Here is a 17,010-nt window from a genome sequence, read left to right as displayed (position 1 = left end):
TCACTATCCACCCTCGTGAACAAAGAATAGCTTGACAGTTATCACACAATTCTTTGAATAAATTACATGCATGAACACTTTCACCTGTTATCTTTTGGCACCAAAGTCTTCACTTGAAAAAGTTCCTCCTCTTTACAAACATGAATTTGACTTGTGATGACTGACTGATATCTCCAATTCTTTCATTTTGGCATTCTTTTAAAGTGGTAATAGCTTCTTACAAAGTCCTAACCCAGTATGACAAACCATCACTAAGCTAATAGTTAAAGGTAAGGAACACAAGACTTCCATCCACCTACATCAAAAGCAGTGCTAGGTAAGATTAGATTTTAAAGATACTTTGCAGCAGCAAACATCTGTAGGAATAAATTAGTTGACTCTACTGTCAGCAGTTACAAACAAGTTAAGGCAAAAATTTTAATCCCTTCCTAGCTTTACTGGCTCAAAAGCAGTCATTTCTCATCTGTGTAAGAGCTAGCTTCTAGTTAGGCTGTCTGTGCTTTTGATGCTGTGCTCTGCTTGTTCTACAGTAGATACCTTTTATAAATAGAGGGCTGCCAAATATATCAAACTTTTCATTAAGCTCATTATTATTTGAATTAGGTGCATCAAATTCATTTAACTTAATCTGATCAGACTCACCATATGTTGCCTAGGTCAAGAAATGCAATTTATGAAATGCAGTACTGGAGATACCAGTAACATGTTATTTATCTCTCTTTTCCATTTCATTTCAGACTTACAAAGTATAATAGAGGTGTTGAAACAGTCACATTTCTACCAAACGTAACATCTCCCATGGCATATTTAATTTTCATTTGCAATTCTCTACCTCATGCTCTATTTGGTGTTTCTAAGCTGTTCACATCCAAAGCACCTATATAACCAGCACAATTTTAGCAAAATTTCATTGGTATGTTATACAAATATTGATTTTGGATATAGGATGTTAGTTCTTCAGAATATGATATTCAGAACAGAGTATGCATGAAAAACTATACACACTGTCAGTGTGAGCTATGAAATAATACTCAAAGACAAAAACTGCATCTCAATCAGCAAATCTGCTATCACTGTATATAAGGGAAAGTGACAAAGTCACAGAAGAAGCATTACAGACGCTCAGTTTGGTAGGAATTAACTTAACCCCATGTTCTTCCACAGGGACAGTAAATCTGTCCTCCAAAGATTACAATTCCGTCGTATTTCTGTAAACTGCAGTTTGTCCTACACGACCTTCTACTCCTCTGCCACTCCCACCTTCACATACTCATTGGCCAGCAGAGCTTTGCAACCAAGTCTAAAAGTTACAAGTCCTGGTCCCTCCCTCTTGCCAAGTTGGTGTGCAAAAAACACCACAGAATCCAGCCTCTGCTTTGTTCCTGGGATGCTACATTTAGGCCACATACATAGAAATGAATAAATCAGAGCTGTTCCCTCTGCATTTACATCCTCAGCGCTCATTTCCCACTCTGCAGGGAAACATGCACTGTCTGTCTCAATTCCTACCACAGTTTGGAGCAGAACTGGGATTGCAGGAGCGCTGGAAACTGAAGGGGTGTTATAGGGCAGTCTTTTAATTTGTAGTCCCTCATCAACAAATAAATACAGTTTAGTAGATGTTACATTTCCCACAGCAGTATCACTTGCCCCTAAACTTGCTTTCTCACTTTCCTGCAGTAGTCTTTTCTTTGGAGAGAACTTCTCACTTCATATACAATAGCAAAATGAGATTTCCAGCAAGGAAAAAGGTGACTCCATAGCTAACTATGTGACAATAGGCAGCTTTTTTCTTCTGAATCAACATCTGTCCCTCTGTTTAGCTTTACACACACAGATGCACAGTGTGACCCAAAACCAACACTGCTGGCTAATTTTAACTGAAGCATTTATGAACTTTGCTACAGGACTCAGGTAGGGGAAGCTGACTTGCATTGATCCTGCTGCACTCAGGATCAAAGCAGAAAAATCACTACACCTACATCTGAGAGCAGAGCTCTGAGTTACATGTCGCAGAGTGACTTCAGTCAGGCTGCCACCCCACAGTGCTTGGCAGGACCTGGCAGAACATAGGCAGCACTCTGTTCTGTCCTTCACCCATGGGCTGCAGCACTTGTGCTTCACACAAGCTGCAGATGTTCCTGGAAGTCGAAGGACCTTCCACCGTCTCCTCAACAGACTACCCAGACCCTGCCTGGCCAAAGCCCATGTACAGCTTACCAGAAAAGAAGAAAAAAAAAGATAAAGAAGAAAAAGAAATGAAAGAAAATAGGAAGGGGGGGGGGGGGGGGGGGGGGGGGGGAAAAAAAAAGGGAAAAAAAAAAAAAAAAAAAAAAAAAAAAAAAAAAAAAAAAGGAAAGGGGGGGGGGGGGGGGGGGGGAGGAGGAGGGGGAGAAAAAACAGAGGAAAAAAGAAAGATAAACAGAAAGGGAAACAAAGCAAAAGAGGAAAACAGTAAAATGAAAGGCCAACATCCTTTTAAGCACATGAAACCAGACCTTAACTGTGGAGAGCAGAAGAGAGGATCAGAATGAAAAACAAATTAAAATTTTATTTATTTATACTGGCATAGTCAAAGCAAATATGGTCTTCTGTGTGCTCCTAAAAAGACAGATGAACCTATTCTCAGAGCTTCCATGAGTGAAAGAAGGGAAACTGTACCACTGGGATACTACAGCTATTAGCACTTTTTGCCAGCTGATGAGAAAGCATTTCATAACAAAACGTGTGTGGTCAGCAGAACATGAGCATTACATTATTGCCTGCCTAATTTTCATCTTTCATTTCAATGTTCTGAATTATTTATCTCCTTCTAGTCATTTGTTTAACCTTTTTTCCTTTCTCTTTTCCTTCACCATAGCCTTTATTATATGTCTAAAGAAGTTCAGGGCTCTGAAGCAGCAGCCTGAGTTAGACATGCTTTGTGGGGCTAGTTGGAGCACAAAATAATAAAACTTTTACCAAATGAAATCATCATTCAGCTCAGAATTGCAGATGCATTCCCACAAGAAGGCACACAGGGCAGGCTGCATTGTCCCTTTAGGAAACAGCAGTGTTTCTGCAAGGCAGTGGGAAGCATAACACAGCCAGGGCAGCAGGAGGATTCAGTCTACTTGCAGAAGACCTACAGGTAGATGTAGGCAGCTGCCTGCTCAGAGGAACCTCCCTTCAAAACTGTGAGTTTGTGCCCCAAAGCCAAGCCAAGGATGCAATGCAACATGCTCAGTTTACCATGTAGTAGACAGCTTGCAGTTACATCTTCCACTGCAAGACTCTGGTTATGTAAAAGTCACAAACATGCTTCACTCTGAGTTCAGAAGTTCCCACACTGACTTTGCAATTGTCTTTCACAAAACCACTTTGGTAAATTTGACTAAAGGGGAGGGAGAAAACTGTGCAGGCTCAGAAGATGACAAGGCAGTCCATAATCATGATCTTCAGAAATTGTATTAAGGTGTTTGCTCTAGTGAGCAGACACACACTTGGGAAGAGAGGAAGCTTAAGCTGTACTCAGAATGTTTGTGTTGCCAGAATATTTCAACACTTGGAAAAAAAAATGTTTACCCCCTACCACTGCTTTAAAGGTTTGAAAGTCCCCACTGCTGAATGGGATTAGTTTTTATTTATTTCTCTCTTTTAAGGATTAGCACAAGTCAAAATAAATATATGCATTTCATTCCAGACGAAAAAAAAAATCATATGCCTGGGAAAAAAACAAACAAGCATGCTGGTCTTAACTCTGCAATTTGAAAAAGCAAACTCAAGCAGAGTGATTAAAAGCATGTGAAACAAGAAGTGTGCCCTTTAAATACCAACTTCTAATTGCAGTGATGTGAATACATAAATCTAATTACACTCATTTAAGGTATTTTATTAAAACTGCCTTGATATAAATTGCACAATCAGTTCTTTTATTAAGAGTGATCAATTTTCATTCTGGTATTTATTAATAATAACTGACAAAATATCAGGGACTTACATTTCTATAAGTACAGCAGTGATGGCTTTACAGCACAGCTAAATTTAATAAGCTAATGCTCAGCTCCAGTGTACTTGTGATATTATATTAATGCAGTCTCTGACAGGACTAAAAAAGAGCTTAGATTTAGCCATACAGAATAAGTTTCTTAGAGTCTCAAATGGCAAAGCATAATCCAATTAGATGAGATTTTCCATAATTTTGCCCTTCTTTCTCAGCTGGTGCACACATCTCTATTGCAATTAATTACTGCTCCGTTTCCAGCTGACCAAGACAGAATCTACCACTGCCAAGTGATGAGAACACCCCTGTTTCTGGCTAAGCTGCAGTCCCACCCAACAAGCAGCATACAGCACAGCATACCCAGTTGCTTCTGAGCCTGGAGGACAAGACTTGTGCAGCCATCATGTAGATGCCTTGCACAGAGCTCGCTGTCATGCTTTGTCTCCAAGAAAGGAAGGTAGTTGAGCCTCACTGGATGGAGCGACCACCTCTCCAGCCACAGATCTGCCCCAGAGCACAGACCAGCTCTGCTGTCAAAAACATTATCTACCACGCTTTCCTAATTTCTTATTTGAACTTGAATTTGGCATCCAGTCAGTAATCCTTTTTGCAACATTATCCACAAGAAGAAACCACTTCTTAATGCTTATTATTTCCTGCTATGAAGAGTGCGATGCTTAGACATCAGATCACCTCTCCTCCTTTTCAATACAGCCTTAACACATCTCTACTGGTAAGGTTAGGTTTTTTTTGTTTGTTTGTTTTTTACAGACCCTAAACTATTTGTGTCTCTCTCTTTTCAGTACTGTACTTAAAACATGGGAATCCAAGAGCTCAATGTTATAGTCTTTCCCTGGCCAGTTGCTGGCTCCACACACCCTGGTATCACAGAAAGTATCCAAATTGAGAAAATGTCACACTGAAAATAAAATTAAAAAAAAAAAAAGACTTCTATAGAAATTATTTCAAGCTTTGGGGAAATTTACTCTGCCTTTGATAGTTCAAGCAAAGCAAAGTAGGCATTTTAGCCACACAGTTACAGGACAATATTCATTACTTTGCATTACAGAGAAATCTAAAACATCTGAATCAAAATCAAACAGTTTCTTCCCTACCACTTAGCACAGTGTCTCATTCCCTTCATCTGAGAACTGTATACAGACTCTTTATCACTTCCCGTAATTTCTTCTATTCACTTTAAAGAACAAGACATACTGCAGTTCTGTAACAAAAACACACTTTCCACAGGTGCTTAGATCAACGTAGCCAGGACATTTTGTAAACTATTGCCATTATTGTAAATTCCTGTGCCTTACAAAGAATATTAAATACACGTAAGTCCACGGTAAAGCCTCTGTGATAGAGTTATGAGACTGCAAAGGGTTTCACCTTCTATTAAAACTTAAATGCATAGATATTGTGCATGCCAAAAGAAACACATCCTAAAATATAACGAAGTAACAGAACACAGAGTTCATATTTATTGTGGTTGAAATTTCAATTTGTAGGCCCTGTTATACTATGACTCAGGAATAGTTTTTGATTTCTGAATATTTTCTCTTTGGCAATACTACATAAAGGTAAATTACTCAAACTGTAGAAGTACCTCATAGGACACCAAGACTAATGTGTATACTACAATGAAGAAAAATGCAAGGAAGAAGCTGCACTGTGTTTTTTTCATATTTGAAGGAAAAAATCAGGTACATATGAACTCAGTCAAAACCATTTTACTTGTCTCGTATGCAAGGCTTAGCAGTAACCTTTTAAAAGTTAAAAGAAAGCAAATTCACAGGCAGTTAAGCTTCAGCTTCTCAACATCTTTTCCAGAACACTAACTAGTAATACTGAAATCCTCCACTTTCTCTACCAGTGCATTAATTACCAGTCATATTTCAAGCTCTCATGCATGGTACTTTAAATCAAAGATGTTCAATACAATTCTACAATCATTTATATGAACAATTCATCTTTCACAGTCCAATTGAATTTTTTTTTTTTTTTTTTTTTTTTTTTTTACAGACACATTCAGAACCACTCTGTTATTTAACAATCAGGGTCCACATAAAATAAGCAGAGGAAAACCAGAAGAATTCTTATTGTTGACTGTCATGGGTACCTGATCTACAGATGCAGTTACTACTTACCATACAGAGGGCAGAAACTGGCTTTGTATAAACTACCATAACACCAAGAAAGTAGGTTCATGTTGATAGGAATGGTGTCCATGCAACTGAGAATGCTGCTTGGCCCACTAAGCTTGCATCCTATGTTTTACATAGACTCGTGGCTGCTGGAAGGTCTGCCCTGGCCTGCACTTGCTCCTGTACTCTCCACATAAGATGGGCTGTTGGAAGTCAGGCGGCAGAGCACAAGGTTGCTGCTCTGTTCTCCTCATTCCTGTCAACAATACTCAGGCCTACTGGACACAAAGTCCTTGTCAGCAGCTGACCTTGGTTTCTGGCAAGATCTGAAGTATTAAATATGTTTATGGGTTCACTAACAGCATTGATTACAACAAAGAGGGTCAGCAGAAGATAAAACTAGAAGGTACTTTTGTCCCATGCAGAACTATACAAGGAGTTTCAGCACAAGGCCTCCCAGAGCCCTGCATACACTCAGGCAGTGCCAGCCCCTTCCCAGCCCAGGGCCATCACAGTCAGGAGCACCCCACTCCCCAGCCCCTGCCTTCTCCCTGACCTTCACACTGGTGTGCAGTCACCATGTTGACATGTCTCTAATTTAAATTTCTACCCAAACTGGTTATGATATTCTCACTTGGCTGCCCTTGAATGCAGCTGAATTAAGACACCAGGGTAACAAATGGAGCGACACATTAACAGTGATAGATCTCCCCATTTCACATCAGACTAATTTTCATGTGGAAGTCATACTGTCACTAGACATCACTGCTATTAGGAATCAGTTAAATATTAATTAATGGGCATTTAAACTTTTACTAGATGTTTAGTGAAAAATTCTCCACTGGCAGAATAGTAATTGGCTTTCTAAATTTCACAAATCCCTTAAAAATGATCTTCTCCAACTCCATGCCCCATTGCTCCTCCATTTTAATGCACAGTTCATTTGGTAATCATGTACCTCTGTACAGACAGACAACTGATCTATTTCTTCTGACACTTTGTTTTATAATCCCATTTAATATGATCAGTTCCTAACAGAAATAAGAATTTAGCAGAAGCAAAAATGTAAATGGAAACATTTATCAGCTTAAAAAGAAACAAAAGACTTAATTTTCAGAAACTCGCTAATGTTCCAGTTCTGGTGGAACATTATAGTCATTTCCAAGCACCCACTCCAGGAGTGTGAACATAATGGAAAATTTCAAGTTGGCCGTTCCCTGCTTCAAGCTACTGTATCTCCTCATTTTAAGAAGTCAAAACACAGGCTATTAATCATTTCACCCCACGTCCAGAGACTGTGAATGCCTCAAAAGGTGAGCTGTAATGGTCTGAGGAGAAAAAGCAACAAAAAAAACAAAACAGAAGAGGTGAGAGTGGGAAAGCAAAATTGTTATATAAACACACTACAATTAGGAGACAGACATTTCAAACCGATGATTAAATTATATACTGTCTCACCTTCATTTCTTACAGATCTCAGCCTCCTCGCTGGGTTGATATACACAGCCACGGACAAATATAATTATTTCTCTAACCTCACTGACTGGCCCAGGAGCAAAAAAAAAAAAAAGAAAGAAAAAAAGATGATAGAATTTCATTCAGTGATCTAGAGATCATTCCTATTCTTTTTAAACACTCTTTTCGTCCCTTTAGCTTTTTTTTTTTTTTTTTAAATGGGAAGTGAAAGTAAAGAGAACCATAAAACACTGAATAAAAGCCAGCTTCCTTTAGCCTCCTTACCAGCTCCTTTCTCCAGGATCATTCACTCAGGATACCCATTTTGGCAACTGCATGCACACTTATTCACCTCAGCTGCATGCAGAGCTGACAAAAAGTGGCTGGGCAGCTTCAAAACCGATGAGGAGAAATGTCATTCTGCACCATGCCAAAGCACTGCTACCTCAGTTACTGCCAAGTCTAACCGAGCATCACACATGAGTTGTGTCACACAGTGCATGTCCACAACAGACCTGAGAAGATCCCAGGGAGGGGGTGCAGTACTAGCTCATGGACCACAGTGTAGGTGTACCATTTGAGACCACGTGCATACTTCTACTGCAAACACGGTGAGCTCTTCAATAAAGTTCAAAGTTCTTTTTCTCCCCCAGCCACACGTCAATACGAGAGTGTGCAGCCATGAAAATGCTAATCCAGATCATGTGAGATAAGACAAAGCATTTCATCTCAAAATTTTTCTGCCACCAATTAAGGCAAGACCAGTGACAAATACCATGCTGAGGGGACCATCAGAGGCCTCCCAGCAAATTATGTGCAACAGTTTAAGAGTTAATAGACGCTCCTAAGATATTGTATTGCCAGGATCTATGACCAGCTCTAGAAGAAACCTTATAATAACTGGATTTCTAGATGCAAATTTTCTCTAATTTTCAGCACAAAACCTACTTAATACCAATGGGAAAGAAAAGCCCACACCACTGAAGAGACGTCTTTCAAATTCAGAGACATTGTGACCTCATCACTGCGGCATCTTTAATTTAATGCTACCTTTACTTCTCATGTAATACCAGCAAATTAAAGCCTTCACATTTTAAACAATTATTGATTTGTCTGATTTATGAATAGAAAGAAAGCTAAGTAGTTGAAATGTTATTTGGGCTGAATGAATTTGGGCTTTAGCTGGAAATGCTTCTTTCCAACACGGGCCAAGCCTGCCCTCTAGAGCATTACTGCCCCTTGTTGAGAGAAACCCATCTGCATTAACCGACTTACAAGCAGCAGTTAGCAAACTTGTGGGATAGCATTAGTTATCTCTCAGATGAATTGGAAGCAACAGATTCTTCAGTTAGAAGTGTTCACACCTCTCAGCTAGATAAAGGTTTGAGGGTTCAGGAATTTGTTGTGATTTAACCTTAACTGCATCAGGAGGGATAGAGGCCAAACGCAGCACAGGAACCAGAACGTGATGTTTTTGTACCACCAGAGACTCCTCTGCAGAAGAACAAAAAGAACACCAAAGCCCACGCCAAGCTTCCATCCTCTCTCCAGCAACCAGATGTATCAAAAGAACATGTAAAGTCCCACAGAAACAAAAATTTTACACATTCCCAGCTGGCACAATCTCAGTGACAGTGCCTGCTGCAATGCACACATTTATTACAACTCTGGTTACGCACTGACTTCATAAGGCAGCATTTATTCCCACTCGGAGCTGCTAGCTGCACTGAAAAAGCATTTGCCCTGCTATTTCAGAGAAAGCAAGCAACGTGCCCCCTGCACCCAAGCAAATCTGACAGAGAATACAGGAAGGGAGGGGCAGAGAAACAGGAATAAAGGGATCCTTTGCTATGTCCTTCCACCCCTGCCCTCACCTTTGTCAGAATAGCAATACAGCCATGACCATGCTAGTGGGGCACAGCAGCAAAAAGAGCAACTTCTTCAGCCCTTATATACACAGTGATACATATTGTGCCAGCACACACAAGCCACACTCTGACCAGAGAGTGCATCAGAAAAGTTTCACACAGATGAAAGTGCTTGTCTAAGATCTCTCTTTCACATCTCCTGGTTTTGGCTGGGATAGATCTAATCCTCCTAGCAGCTGGCATGGTTCTCTGTCTTAGACTTGGGAGAAAAATAAAGTTGGTGACACCTGGATGCATTAGCAGTTGCTGAGCAGTACCTACACTGAGTCAAGGACTTCTCAGCTTCTTGTTCTGCTCAGTGACTATAAGGACCTGGGGGTGCTCAAGGAGCTGGAAGGGGACACAGCCAGGAGACCTGACCCAGACCGGGCAAAGGAAAAACCAATACCATATGACATCACATAGAACACTTAAACAGGAGGAAGTTGGCTGGGGAGGGAGACCACCCCTTGGGGACTAGCTCAGCATTGGTCAGTGGTTGGTGAAAACTGCACTATGCATAATTTGTTTTGTTTATCCTTTCTGCTATTACTGTGTTGGTGGTTGTTTTCTTTCTTTTTCCTTTTCTTCTTTCTTATTAAATTGCCCACTCAACCCACAAGCTCTTGCACTTTTCAGTTTTCTCCCCCACCCCACTGCGAGGAAGAGTAACAGGAAGAGGAGGAAGATAATAACAGACCAGATTCTTGGGTCGCTTAAGAAAACATTAAGTTTGCCAATACAAACCTCCTGGTCATGGCTCAGCCCATCTCGATATTTCCTGCACCGGTCCACTTCTAAGGTTTTCCAGACTTCTCTCACAGTGGCACTGTAGGAGATGTCAGAAGAGGTTCTTCAAGAGACACATATTAGCCCATCACACAATTTTGTCATACCATCATAAAGGCACTGCAAAAATTGTGAGGTGTCTTTAAAGAACAGCTTGAAATCTTTAGCTTTGATCTGAGACAGCCGGTACAGTGGTGAGGAGCAGAACTTAGCCTAAAGCTACTTAACCTTTTTCTCTGCCTGGATTTAGTTCTTTATCTCTCACCTGACCAGTTGGCAGAGCAGGGAATTAAGTTGGTGTGGGAGGGAGCAATGGTTTGGGGTTTCCTTATGGATAGCCAGTTTGTAGTGATCTAGCAGAATGTGAAAAGAACAAGTATTGCAAGCTTCTGGCAGTAGGGACCAGGAAGGTAGAGGAGAGGTATTTGTTGTAACTGACAGTGAAGGTTCAGGGCTAGGCAGACAGGCGGAATGCTTACATCCATGAGAACAAGCAGAGAATGTGAGCATCTTAGTGGCATATTTAATTTCTGTTCGCTTGTTCTTTTAGGCAACAACCTGAGCAGTTGCATTCATTTCATGCAGAGACATCTCTAAGGATCCTCTCACGTGGAAATTACTGAAATCACAAACAAAATACATCTGTTTCCCTGACAAACTGCAATACCCTTTTTACTAGGCAGAGTATACAGTGCAACAAACTCAGAGAAGAAATAAACAATGCACAGGGAAAAAAAAAAAAGCTTAATTTTGTTCCTTTCAGCCTGCTAGGGAAGATTAGCTAATTACTGTTATTTAAAAAGTAAGTATAATTAAACCACTTGAGGTGGACAGAGCCCTTATCTGACTGGAAGGGCATGGCAGTGGAGTGTAGTATGGGAAAGAACATGTTTGTAGACAAAGCTGTTAGGCAAAGCTCAATTTTCCTGCCCACTTTTCTTAGCAGGTGAATATAGCCTTGCCCCAGACTTCATCAGCACTTCTTGCTAAAACTCTTCTAACAGCCAAAGGAATTAAAAACCTCAATTTTGTTTTCCATTTTGTGAACAAGCACCACTGACACTCTATCCCCTTCCTGTCACTGTTAGAACCACATCAGCTGAAGAAGCTCATCACCAAAAGCCAGCAGGTTCTGCTCAGATGCATCTTGCACATCTCATTTGATAAAACACAGAACACAGTGCCAGGCAATATGGATGCAGACTGCTTGCCTTTTTACCACACTTCTACAGGCAGTAATATTAGCTATTCTAGCTTTATTCCTTGTAACAGGTTTTTTCTTCTTCTCTGTTTTTGAATCTGGAACATTTCAACTGCATTAATATGCTTCAGTCTCCAATCTCATCAGAAAATGTTTGTGTTTCTTGGACAGAATATAAATCATGGTAATGCACTGACTAAGCTTCTACCTATACATAATAATGCAAGATGCATAAAATACCAACAATCTGAAATGCACATTTGAGTATCGGTAAAAGGGAATGGCAGATACAAAATATTTGTCTTTGTTAAAGTGCTTTTGCACTTTCTACAAGCTTAGTTGATATCACTTGATGACATTTCCCTTGCTGCTGAAAAGGCCTCTGTGTAAGAAATAATCGTGCTGTGCTATGAAGCTCTGAGCCATAAGGCAGTGACGTGGGAACAGAAACATGCTCATCTACTACTTGCACCTCCCACCCTACTTTGATTTGAAAATGGGACACTTAATGGCAGAGGGCAGCAGCTCAGCAGAAGCAAATTTGTGTTCAGTTTTATGGTTTACTGAGCAAGGTCCTTCCTAAGGGTCCAAGGACCACACAGGTCTTCCTAGTATTTGGGGTTTTCTTTCCCTCATGACGAACTTGAGTATCGATGAATGCTTCCACACTAAGCTAATAATACTACAGCATTTCCAAGAATGATCACAATGTGAAATAGTAAGATAGAAAAGTGATTAAAAACCTGAGAACATTCTCACTGGATAAATTTACATGAACTATTGCTTCTACTGTAGTTGCTGAATATTGTTTAATGCCATTGCTCTATTAAAGTGCTAAATAATTATTAAATCAAGATGAAACTGATAAGCAAAATGCCATGCATGAGCTTTTCCTCAACATTTTAAGTGACCAGACATTTGCACTAAAGAGAAATTTAAAAAAAAAAATCACATTTCTCATACAACTTCTTTCCATTCAGAATTCCCATGGAAATACTCTATGAGCTGCTTTTCATTATTCTGATTTATATATAGAAAACAGCTTAGTAGAGCAGCTGATAAAAGCTCATACAATAATTAAGACACCATGTCCAGCAGGACAGGCAGTGGCAGATTTGGATCTGAAACTCCTCTGCACTAAGTCTAATTTGTCTTATTCTGTGAAAATTAGCTGTTTTACTCTAGAACCCAGAAAGGCTAAGTAAATACAATCATCTTCCACACACTGTACTTGCAGTTGCCGCCAAAAATCACTTATAGTACTAATAATTTAGTGATAAGGAAACACAAAGCCACTCCCTTAAGGAAAATGAACCAAAATGGTTCTTTCTGGCTCAGCACAGTAAACACCAGAGGACTAAACGATCAAAGGGAAGTCTCAAATTGGATATGTACCAACCAAAAGGTTAAGAGCTTCTTAATGTAATAAATACGCTCACTTAAAATTTTTTGAAAAATATTTTCAATAAAATATTCCTTGCAGAATTTGAATTTAAAGAGTTCCAGATTTCGACAGGAGTATTTCCTCAAGCTTAATCTAATGTATGGAATGGTAATAGGAAAATTAGGACTTCAGAGTCTGGAAACAGACAACTATTCTATTCAGACAATGACTCTTACATGCAAAACTACAGAAAAAAAAAACAGTAACCTTCCCAGCTGACATCGAGCTTAAACTCAGTCATTAAATTCACTTTATTAAACTGATTTTTCACTTTAATTATACATGGATAAGGTGATTTGTAGTGGAGGAATCATGAGCTCCATGACACTTAGAAGCACAGGTCTGTAGAAAGCCAATAGCAGTGGAGGCTGACTGGAAAGGTATGTTTCAAAATCAGCGTCATTCTGCATTTAGTCAGCCATAATATTTCTCCCATTGTTGCTTAAGTTGCAGATTCCATTCTATCAAAAACCCATACTTTCCTGTTTGTAATTCAAGCAAAAATTCTTTCTGTGACACAGTACATAGACCTGCCCACTTAAGTTTTGTCTTTATTTCACACCTTTCCAGTAAACCCACGTAGCACCTGGTAAGGTAAACAGAGGAACTATTTGTTGCTTTTGTAGTGTTTACCATTTATCAGTCTTGCACAGTATAGCAATGGGAGCATTTGATTAGTTATCAATTGAATACTAGAAGTGAGCTATCCCCAGAAAAGCTGTAAGGAAAAAAAAAGCCAGATCCTGTTTACCAACTTTTTGTCTCACATTCCACATACTACTTGGAAGTTCAGAGAGTCTGTAATAGTCCAATTATCAACTCTGTAACTTATGCTGCAAGGACCGGATCATCCATCATCTGGCAGGAGTAATTATAAACATGGGAAAAAATATGCTTTTTTGCAAAAAAAAAAAAAAAAACCGAAGACCACTAACTGCAAGCAATTCCTAAATGCTTGGAACACAGGGATTTCTGCTAGAAAGCTCTCTGCCTTGGAATGAACTATTTTTTTTCCACAGAAATTTACATGGGCAACAAGAGGAAAATGGAGCTAGGCAGGAATATTCCAATCCAACACCTCAAGCAGAAGAGCCCCAGGGCCTCGAGCCAGGCAAGCATTGCTTCTCCAGACCAGTCAGCCTTGAAAAGGGAGGGCTTGACCAAAAGAAGCAGAGATGGGAGAGGTCTCAACTACAAAGTCACTGCACATGATATCTAAGAAGTAAGGAATTATTTCCCACAAAGCTGCAACTTCCGCAACTTTCCTGCCCTCCATAAGAGGATAAATGGGAAGAAAGAAGGAAAAAGAAAAAAAAAGAATTCATAGACTCATAGAATCAACAAGGTTGGAAAAGATCTTTAATATCATCCAGTCCAACTGTCCACCTATCATCAATATTTCCTGCTAAACCATGTCCCTCATCTAAATGTTTCTTGAACACCTCTAAAGGCAGTGACTCCACCACCTCCCTGGGCAGCCCGTTCCAGCGCCTGACCACTCCCTCAGAGAAGAAGTACTTCTTAACATCCAACCTGAATCTCCCCTGGCACAACTTGAGGCCATTCCCTCTTGTCCTATAACTAGTTACATGGGAGGAGAGGTTGACTTCCACCTCACCACAACCTCCCTCCAGGTAATTCTATCACTCCCATTTTACCATTTGACATTATACATTGTATGAAGCAAAACCAAGTCAACTAGCTCAGCTGTAGCCTGGTTGTGAATAATCCTGAACTGCTCCATTCCCAGGTTTCACAGCTGAAAGGCAAATCTGAGCTTGGAGGCACTGGCCACACGATCAGGCTCTACCCAAGTCAGTGGTACCTACCCAAGGCAAGGTACTCATAACAAAAGGTCATTACAGCAGATTAGTACCTTTTCAAACAGCAAAACTGATTCAAGTTTTGACAGCAAGACACAGCTTGTGTATTCTGTGGCTGTAATGACAGCAGAGGTGGCATTTCACCCTTTCTGTTGCAATAACAGTAGAATAATAGCAATCCATTCTGAACAGAATCCTTTCTGCAGGAATACAAAGATATGTTAATTATATAGTTGTATTGAAGTTGGATTCTATCTAGCCTAAATCATATTCTAGGTGTAATCCACGTTGTGCTCACATAAAAAGAGAAGACAGTCTTTTGACGGTATTATAATTGCATCAGGTAAAACTGATACTAGAAGAAAATAAAGCTATTATGACTTGAGGCTGGAGCCTGGGTAGATGCTTAGCAAGCACAGACCAGAGCAGATCCACTGCCTGCTCTATTTACAAAACAACTGCAGAGATTATATATTTGAATTTGACTGAAGTTGATTCAGAGTAATATAGTTAGGATAATAGATGCTATGCTGGTGCCATCATCTAGCGGATAAAACTGTAATTTTAAAATTTAATTTTCCTCATTTAAACCCTTAAGATCGGAAGCACAGAATAAACAATAATTTATCATCATGCATACCATATATGACATTTCTGAACTACTATGCTAACAAACTTACAGTTTATATCTTCTAGGAAAAGAAAATCCACAAAGCGTGCTGTAGCACAGTGGAAAAATAAAAAGAGTTGGGGTATTACTGAAATGTGTTAGAGCTTCCTGTCGGTACAAATTTTTGAACCAAGAGCTCTTTTGTGTTTTAGAGACTTTAGTCTGATTTTTCAGACAGAGAAGAAAAGACTTTACATGATAGGAATAAGGCAACAGAGTTACACCTCTCACGTGAACCAGAACATAGTTTGTACACTCGAGTAAATTCTTCCAAATTCCCTGATCCTGTCACAGAGTTCTGAAGTGGAAGTCGAGACAGTTTGTTTCCCTTCCATACTGTGAGTACAAGTGTTCACTCCTACTGTTTGAGCCCCTGTGTATCTCAGCCCAAAAGTGACACTTCATAAGCTCCTAGGAGTCTACTTTAAAAGCAGTTCACTAAGATGGCGCTCTTACAGCAAAACCTTCAGCAATTTTAATGGCTTAAGGTTTTGTTTAAGTATGCTTCACTGAAGAAAGAAAAGATCCTCTTGTTCCTCTTCTCCTTTCCTGTTTCTCAGAACAGGTTTGGTCAGGTTTGGATTCCTAACACGCAGCATCTAGACAGATCCTTTTTAAGGAAAGAAAAAAGATGAGCAAACGAAAAGTGAACTGTCACATTCAATACCGGGGATTGTTTAAAGCTGCAAAATTATCTTCTGATAGTCCAACTCCTAAAGCCAGAAGGCACAGACTTCATCACACAAGTAGTATTTAATAAAGGAGAGGGAGAATAGGGCTGATTAAGGATCTCTGCTACCCAAATTACTGTTCACCTGGCACCCCACCTGTGAAGTTACTGTTCCAGCAAGCAAGGACTGTGGCACAAGACCAGCCTCATATGAAAATGATTCTGTAGGCCAAACTTACCGCACAGAGAACAGCTCTCTGTAGATTTTCTCATAAAGACAGACTTCAGATCTAAAAATACCCACAAAAGACACAAACAAACTCAAAAGAGCACACACCTGATAGGGAGTTTTTGCATTTAATTTTAAAATATGCATTGTTAAAACTGTAAGTGACGTTTTGTCAGGAAGCCAGGTTTTCAATTCCTTTTATTTCATTTTTGTGACAAAACCCAGCAGCGCGTCTTTTGAAGTTCTCCCTTATTTATTAATTCCATGAATAAAAGATATTTCTGGTGACTAATTCAGCCTGACTTTTTGGCCACCAATCCTGCCCTTTTAATTCCTTTAGGGAATGGATTTCCTTCCAAATTCAAATGGCAGGACTAAAGAACACTTCTATAATTGCATGGTACACAGGTGGTACCAAACTTTGCTGAGGAGCTGAATTGACTGCCTCAAGAAAAAGTGCTTTAAGTAATTTAAATCATCCATAAAGGGAAGGAAAGGGAAAGAAAAAAAAATTTGTCAAACATTGTCAGCCATTTCCTTAGATAATACAAACAGGCACAAAGTAATACCAATTGTTATACTAGTTAGCGCTGAAGATGAGAAGAATCACCAGTCAAAACAAATGAGGAGTAAGCTCCATAACATTACTTATGTTTTAAGAGAAAAAAGAAAATAATCCATTACACTTGCCTTTGA

The 17,010-nt window shown here is 39.6% G+C and overlaps 1 long non-coding RNA gene across 3 annotated transcripts in view; it reads right to left on the bottom strand.

Moving 5' to 3' along the window:
- LOC110399834 overlaps positions 1–17,010 on the bottom strand; it is a 210,668-nt gene that overhangs the window by 182,017 nt on the left and 11,641 nt on the right. For all 3 annotated transcript variants that reach the window (XR_002439434.1, XR_002439432.1, XR_002439433.1), the window contains exon 3: positions 10,236–10,317. This is a non-coding gene — a long non-coding RNA (uncharacterized LOC110399834). The remainder of the gene's footprint in view (positions 1–10,235; positions 10,318–17,010) is intronic.

Source organism: Numida meleagris, chromosome 5 (assembly GCF_002078875.1).
Source record: "Numida meleagris isolate 19003 breed g44 Domestic line chromosome 5, NumMel1.0, whole genome shotgun sequence".
NCBI classification, from domain to species: domain Eukaryota; kingdom Metazoa; phylum Chordata; class Aves; order Galliformes; family Numididae; genus Numida; species Numida meleagris.
The sequence above is the reverse complement of the archived record's forward strand: the minus strand, read 5'-3'. Positions and strand labels throughout refer to the sequence as shown.